The following is a 9,044-nucleotide window of genomic DNA, read 5'->3' on the forward strand; positions in this document are numbered from 1 at the left end:
GATCAGTACATATAAATTCATACAAGCATAATTTCCAAATAGATTTTATAACATTTTTCTACCAGCTTCTGGATAACCTTCACCAGATTTGTACCGATGTTTCCAGAAATATCTTGACACTTGATTCTGGACATTTCTTGAGCGATTTAGAACAACCATTTATATGTAAAATGATTTAAATCGTGTTTGAAAACGCAAACAAATCTTTTTAGCAATATTTCTTGATACAAATCGTCTTTAGAAATTAGATTATGAAAAAGTTTTCACAAGTTTTCGTATTTTTGCGATCATAATACAGAATTTCTCCATAGAAAGCTCCAGAAGTGTGCATCAAACGCTCATTCACAGACTTTCTCTTTAGCTGGTGAGTCCTCAAAAGTATCTTGTCCATATTATACGAAATAATTTAGCTCAAAACTGATAATTCACGCAATCAATCAGAGCTACAGCAAACAGTGAGTCTTTCTTTCACAAAACGAAACATAATTACAAAATTGAATGAAAATAGGTTACTAACACTAATATATATTTACATTAATTCTATTTTTGTTCTTTCTGTGCAAAATGTCCTAATATTGACACAGTACAATATTTAAACATCACCAAAGTTTCCCTTTACATTTTGCATATCTGTATCGACATCCCCTAAAAGTCTACAGTATCGAATACTTCAATATGTCCCAATATGTCCTGTAATGTTACACACTCTTGCAGATTGCAAGGGAGAAGGGCACCTTATTGGTCATTGCAAGCATCAGGCCGCGAAAACAGCGTCCAGGTTGTGTCACTTTGACAGAAAATGCCACATGCATTAAGTGGAGGGATTTTTAAAATCCTCCTTCAATCTTTCAGTAGATATGTTTGCCAACAGCTGATTTCCCTTGAATCTTTTTTCATCATGTTAGGAGGTAATGACCGGAATCAGCATGTTTTTTACACCGGTTAACCATTACGTGTTCTAGCTCAGATCTACTCGTGCCAAATATATCCATATCCTGTGATTTTGGAAGAACATGTATTGCATCGTAGGGCCCCAATTGGTGTGTGTTGTTCTTAGCATCAGTTAGTTTAAGTTGTGTGTAAGTCTATGGACCGATGACCTCAGCAGCTTGGTCCATTATACATTTACATAAACATTATAAAGCGACACATAAAGTGACAAGGATATATCTGTCACGTCGTTATAATGCAATACTACAAAGGAAAAGCAAAATACGTGTGTCACACCTGTGTAATAGAACACTATAAAAGGTAAAGTGCTACTCGGTATCAGCAATGGGATCACACTTCACTTCTTGACAAAAATACACGCACACACACACACACACACACACACACACACACACACACACACACGCACGCTTATGATTACTTAAGTGCAATAAAGCCAGTTTACTAAATCAAATCGTGAAACAGACACCAGTAAAATAAAATATGCTTGACCATATCTACAATATAGGTGTAAGCAGGATTCTTGAAACTAAGGTAGATGTATAAAATTATTCTGTGCCTCAGGTATCACAATTAATTATGTATGCTTTTTGCATTGAAGTGCAGTACACCTGGATTTGCTATTCTTAACAGAGAGATATTTTAGTAGGCATCGAAACTTTTAGCGTAAAGCTTAATCAACAGTATATCGGGATGTCAAGTTTCAGAATCTCTATGAACATTAATTTATAGCTTGATACGAATATTCACGATTTCTTTCGTCAACTGTTGACTCACAAAAATTCACTTTTTGTAGACACGCTGCAGGAGACTTTAATACACTGAGCCGTGGTTCATCTCAGTTACACAGTATTCATGGCACTAATTTGAGATAAAGGTGCTGAATATTGTAGGCTATAGGAGCTTTCATGAGTAAGTCTACCACATTTTACACAATGGTAAGAACTTCTCAGTCGTACGTTGTATGCGGGTAATGAATTTTTAAACTGGAAAAGGGAAGATTCTTCGAAATGGGGCATCATTTAAAGGAGAATACAGAAGACCATTCTAAAACGCCAGTCAGTAATGTGAGCAGATTGATAATTAGTGGGTATTGTGTTCAGTAGTGCCGCTACTATTTCATGGGCAAATAAGTGAGAACATATTGTAAAATTGCAGTAGCAGCTGGCAGCTCCGGAAGGGTGCTGTCATTTCGGTTATAGCAAAAGAGGTATTGTACTACAAGATGGGCCAAACTGGCTTGGTAAAACATACCGGTGCCGCAATGATACAGACTTCCTTCCGTACAAGCAAGAGGTTTCTTCACCAAAGAGTCTGATTGGAGTTGTTGACAATGTGACTAGAAGCGGCGCATTGGCATGACAAATATGATTTCATCCAGTATAAACAGCCATTATTCAGGTAGCAGTTTCACTTCCCCCCCCAGCAGGACTTGAGGCCTACAGCAGACAAGAGGACTGCACTGAGCCGCCAGCCACGAATCACCAGCAGAGTATCAGCTTCCTGCTTCCTCCTGGATTAGTGCAAGGTGCAGTAGACCACCCCAAGCTCACATCATTAGGAGGTCAGACTCCAGCCCAGAGGTCAGCAGGTCATATCCCCAGCATAGCTGTCATCTTCCGCCGATGCGGTGTGCATGCCATCTTGCCACATGCCAACACCCGTAGTGATGCGTTCATTCGTCACAGAGTCGGCTGCTATAGGAGGATTCTCGACCATATTCATATGCCGCTGACGTAAGGGATTAGTGAGATGATTCACACAACGGGTTTGTGTGCGACATGCTGAGCATAGTTGTCAGCAAAGCCGGGCACACGTTTTTCAGCCAATTGATTGGATGCTGGTTGCCACCTCCATGAAGTGGAAATGTGGATACTACCCCACAATGGCGTAGCATATATTTATGTGCCAAATAAACTGTTAATTACTTTCAATATGGGGTTAAACAGACTACCAGTTGCATATAATTGACCGAGGTTTCGACACCTACTAGGAGTTCCTTCAACAAAGTGAAATGTTGGTAAATTGTGAAAGTGCATTGCTACAATGCAATAGTCATAATTTGGACCAATGTAATTTTGCGATTTAGTTACATTTCACTCTAATGAAGACACCCCTAGTAGGTGCTGAGACCTAAATTGATGCACATACCATTTATATGCAACCGATTGGCTGTTTAATCCTATATTCAAACAAGCATACGGTGGCTGAATAACACCCATGTTTAAAACTTCCTGTGAATATGACATACGAGTCACTCTTGGCCTTCACCAGCCTGCTATTCTGTTTCCAGCCGTCATCTTACATCGTAGCATCCAACACCCACGGTTTGCTGTACTAGGAATTGAGAATGCACAGTACTTTCATTTCTGCAACAAGTTGTTCAGCGAGTTCCTCAACTACCGCAATGTAGAATGTTTACCTTGGTTGCAAGAGACAGCCTCTTGATATCTGGGTGAAATATAGGGAAGATATATTTTAAATTAGGAAAATTTATTTTTCAGTATTTGTTGCACATTAATCTGATCTGAGGTCCTGAATAGACAAGATGGATTACTGACGCGACTACTTAGATCTAAAGATGATCTAGAGTGATTGGAACGTGTCACATTTTTAAATATCAGAAAGTGAGACCAAAGAATAAATGAATTTATTTTTTGCCCTAGCTCAGTATTAGATATTGCCCCAGTATGTATATACTCTGATCTTCTTTGATACCATCTCTTTCTCCCCCCTGTATCTGTTCATCTCCTTCTCACCCCTCTCCCTGTTCACATCCATTTTCCTTTCTCTGTCCATCTCTTGCTTTCCCACCTCTCTCTCCATCTCCTCATCATCATCTGAACTGTCCATTTGTAACGCTGGAAATGCATATCCTCCTACTTCCATCTATTGTACTATAAATTTTTTTCCTTGTTTTGTTACCTGAAGATATGACATTTCTGTGTCTTTATATATTGTAATTGTTCATATATATATATATATATATATATATATATATTAGAACAATGTACAATTGGTTTGTTTTGTAAATACACTCCTGGAAATTGAAATAAGAACACCGTGAATTCATTGTCCCAAGAAGGGGAAACTTTAATGACACATTCCTGGGGTCAGATACATCACATGATCACACTGACAGAACCACAGGCACATAGACACAGGCAACAGAGCATGCACAATGTCGGCACTAGTACAGTGTATATCCACCTTTCGCAGCAATGCAGGCTGCTATTCTCCCATGGAGACGATCGTAGAGATGCTGGATGTAGTCCTGTGAAACGGCTTGCTATGCCATTTCCACCTGGCGCCTCAGTTGGACCAGCGTTCGTGCTGGACGTGCAGACCGCGTGAGACGACGCTTCATCCAGTCCCAAACATGCTCAATGGGGGACAGATCCGGAGATCTTGCTGGCCAGGGTATTTGACTTACACCTTCTAGAGCACGTTGGGTGGCACGGGATACATGCGGACGTGCATTGTCCTGTTGGAACAGCAAGTTCCCTTGCCGATCTAGGAATGGTAGAACGATGGGTTCGATGACGGTTTGGATGTACCGTGCACTATTCAGTATCCCCTCGACGATCACCAGACGTGTACGGCCAGTGTAGGAGAACGCTCCCCACACCATGATGCCGGGTGTTGGCACTGTGTGCCTCGGTCGTATGCAGTCCTGATTGTGGCGCTCACCTGCACGGCGCCAAACACTCATACGACCATCATTGGCACCAAGGCAGAAGCGACTCTCATCGCTAAAGACGACACGTCTCCATTCGTCCCTCCATTCACGCCTGTCGCGACACCACTGGAGGCGGGCTGCACGATGTTGGGGCGTGAGCGGAAGACGGCCTAACGGTGTGCGGGACCGTAGCCCAGCTTCATGGAGACGGTTGCGAATGGTCCTCGCCGATACCCCAGGAGCAACAGTATCCCTAATTTGCTGGGAAGTGGCGGTGCGGTCCCCTACGGCACTGCGTAGGATCCTACGCTCTTGGCGTGCATCCGTGCGTTGCTGCGGTCCGGTCCCAGGTCGACGGGCACGTGCACCTTCCGCCGACCACTGGCGACAACATCGATGTACTGTGGAGACCTCACGCCCCACGTGTTGAGCAATTCGGCGGTACGTCCACCCGGCCTCCCGCATGCCCACTATACGCCCTCGCTCAAAGTCCGTCAACTGCACATACGGTTCACGTCCACGCTGTCGCGGCATGCTACCAGTGTTAAAGACTGCGATGGAGCTCCGTATGCCACGGCAAACTGGCTGACACTGACGGCGGCGGTGCACAAATGCTGCGCAGCTAGCGCCATTCGACGGCCAACACCGCGGTTCCTGGTGTGTCCGCTGTGCCGTGCGTGTGATCATTGCTTTACAGCCCTCTCGCAGTGTCCGGAGCAAGTATGGTGGGTCTGACACACCGGTGTCAATGTGTTCTTTTTTCCATTTCCAGGAGTGTATTATGTGTATTTTTACGTTGAGTCTGGCCTAGGGAAAACTATGCTATCCAACGATTACATCGATAGATCGTGTGGAGAACAAAGTGTTTAGGATCTTTGGTAGCGTTAACTCTACCGCATGGAGCGCGGGCTGTGGGAGTCTGGCTGAATTAGGGCGGTGGAGCAGGTGTATTGTGTGACGCTCTCGCGAGTTGCCCGCTTTCGGGGCTTGGCAGCATGTAATTGTGCTCGACTTTCTATGATAGTTTCTAATACGGTGTCGCGGACGGTAAGCATTAGCTGGCGCACATTAAGGACCCGCTTCGCCTGGTGACCGTGTCGAAAAGAAGGCGCGCCGACATCCAGCTTCTGCAACAGCGACGGACGGCAATGAGTGACTGTCGCCACCTCCCCGAGCGACGACTGCAACCTTCATTCAACCAACAAGGAGGACTAAAAGCAAGTAAAGTTTTAGAACTGTATGGCATCCTCAGCTTTTCAAACTGTTGCATCACAAAAATACAGCAACTTAGCATGAACATTTGTTGCTCACTGTCCCAATTGCACTACCATGCAGGGTCCCTTCCTTATCTGGAACGAACCCGCGTGTCGTTGAAATTTATACGCCGGTATTAAAGTAATATCATTCCATTTCACTGCTTTAATTTCAAAGTTCAGTTAAAGTATTCATAGCTGGCTACAATATTTAGATTACACAAGCAAAAATTAAGAGTGCCAGTTTTTTTCCGATATTTTAGATTACCTGTGACTGCAACTCAGATTGGTACGTACTACATTTTACTATTCTTAATTGTTCAGAATCATTAAATTCCAGTTCAAAACTATATTTCTTATTTCTAAATTGCGTAGATTCAAGTAGCTTTTGAAATGATTCTTGAGGTAGCCCAAGACTAACCTTATTTTATGAAATTTCGTAGTGCTTCAGAAACAAAGTTCACTATTAATTTCAGTCACTAAATCAACTTTCAATTTTCGGTTTTATTAATTCTTTTGCTGAATTAAGTCATAGTGTAGCGAAATTTATTACTTCTGACAAACATTCAGTTTTCACACAACACGTGTTAACCTTCAGTTGCCACGCTTTTAGTGCTAATTATATCTGCATTAATCTTTCATTTTCAGTTGTTGTAGTAGTTGTCCATAGGACTGGTGACCGTAATTTTCCCCAAATCTCAAATATCTAATTAACGCCAATTAATTGTTAACGTAAAGACTGCACATTTGCTTTCTTTATTAATTGTACCCTTTTCTCAAAATTAATTTCCACCAGCTACATTTGCATTTTTCCGTTCATTTACATGTAACCCTTTCCTCCCTCTTTACCGACAAAGTAACTTCGGTGACGATACCTTTTCCCAAATTTCCATTAGGTGCCCGCGGTTTAATTTGTCACTGTCATTAAGGTCGATAAGTGAGGGGGAGGTTACACATTTCCTCCTCCTTCTTCATCTGTTCCTCTCCTCCTCCCTCGTCTCTCTACTCATCCCCTCCTCTTTCCTTCAAGTGTCAATCTCCCTCTCTCCAGTCTGTACATTTCCCCTTCCATCTGTCTCCTAATTCTCTCTCGCTCTCTGTCCATCACCTCCTCCATCCATCTCCCTCCACGTTATCACGCTCAACCCAACACTTGGCTAGTGGTTTTAACATACAGTATTTCTTTCCAGATTGTGGCTAATATGTGATCAAACTTGGTTGAAATGGTTCCATGGTTTTAAGATCAGCATTTTACCCTTGGTTTTGTCCACGTACGCTCATGTCAAATATACTTCATACATTTTTGACACAAACTCATATTTTACCTGTATCTCTAGCGAATTTCAGCCTCGAGTTTCATCTTCACTCAGCTCAATGTTTATGACTTTGTATCAACTCAACGACGTGCTGTACAGTACTAGAGTTTTCCAGGTACATCCCATTTTTTGTGTTTACTGTATGTGCCGTGAATACAATTAGTAGTCAGGAAACAACTAATTGGAACATCACGGAAGATGAGGAAGTGTCTAACGCCTCTCACTTCTTATGATGTCATATCTCCTGAACTTTATATTCTGGAGTTATATGTTTTCTTACGTTCAGTCAGAGGCACTTGTGGACACTGGCTGGTAGATTTGTTGCAAATGGAATTAGTAGTAGTAGTAGGGTACATCGGGACTATAAGAAAAATTTCATTTACATCAAAGTTTTCCCGAAAATTATTAACTAAAGTTTCGTTTTCGGTATGTAGTAGTACTTCCACCGGTATATCTATCTTATCGATGAAAGATGATCATATACGATTGTCAAATATTTATATTACACTGTTATTCGATCTACACTCCCGATTGGAAAAAAGTGCATTTTATTGGGGATATTTGTTTAGTGGTTGGGGCTAATTGAATAAGGCAAATTGTGGGCAGCTACACAATTAAATTACATGGAACGTTAGTTGAAAATACGCTAATTTATATTCAACACCCCTTATCACTGATAACATAATAATAATTACAATATTCATTTCTCATTAATTTAAAGTAGCCTTTGTGAAATGTTTCTGTTCTCGAAAATTACCTGCAGCATCCACCGAAATACTGCTTACCACCTCTCATACCGACACAGTACTGACGATACCAGGTGGTTCACTTTTGGTATTGTATCCGTCACGTTTATCTTCATCAGCAACATGTGATCATTTCTCCTTGCAGAATTCACCTTTTCATTACATCGCCTCATCTTCAGAATCATTTAGGAGCAAAAGATCGTCGACACCACAATTTGATTCAGTGTCTAAAATTTTTATTTTAATTCTGTTAGCTGTCTTCTTAAATAGGTCAACATTAGTTCTCTTACAGGTACCGGCACTTCTTTTCCCTTCACCATTTGGTTCAGAAGCTTTCCTTTTGCTGCTTTCTGCATCAGTAGGCTACACTACTTCTTTTCCCTTACTACAGCAATGTTCTCTGGAGATGTTGTGTGACGAACTTTGGGTACCGTTCTCGAGGTTTCTCTTTCAGGCTCTTTCTGTAGAGTAGAAAGGATATCCCGAGTTGAGTCTTCCGGGGTAGATGTCAACGTATTATCGATTGCTACAACTTTTTCTGTGGTTGTTTCCGTGATTACTCTTAGGGCTTCAGTAGGATCGAACCGACAATCCCCAATCGCATCTTGGTTGAATAGGTAGAACCCCGCACAGCAAAATCCACTTACAGGTAATCGGGATAACGCAGGTGACATTCGTGTTTCTCTTAATATGCCACTGCAATCAACTTTACATATTTTCGTCTTGGGAACATTTTGCTGGCATTTTGCTGCCATCTGAAAGTAATGTGTTTTGAAGGTATTGAAAACATAAGGGCTGTAGCACATGGGTAGTGTATTGCGGTAAGCAGATAACGTCGATGTCATTCTCCTAGCAGAATTCCAGTGTGTATGGTGAAGAATGTGTCAGATGCCCTTCCAAAATAAGATGTACCTTTCCTGGAACTCTATTTTCTGAAAAATGTTTGAGCCTTTCAGAAATATTTCCTCATTTATCCATCCACTTTGACTCGTGCATGAAATGGACTTACTGGGCAAGTAAACTGTCAGCTCCGACTTGTGTCTCTGGTCTCTGAAGGTAGTAATTAATGGTAAATACGCACCTGCTTCGTTGTAACAAG

Source organism: Schistocerca gregaria, chromosome 5, assembly GCF_023897955.1.
Source record: "Schistocerca gregaria isolate iqSchGreg1 chromosome 5, iqSchGreg1.2, whole genome shotgun sequence".
Taxonomy (NCBI): Eukaryota; Metazoa; Arthropoda; class Insecta; order Orthoptera; family Acrididae; genus Schistocerca; species Schistocerca gregaria.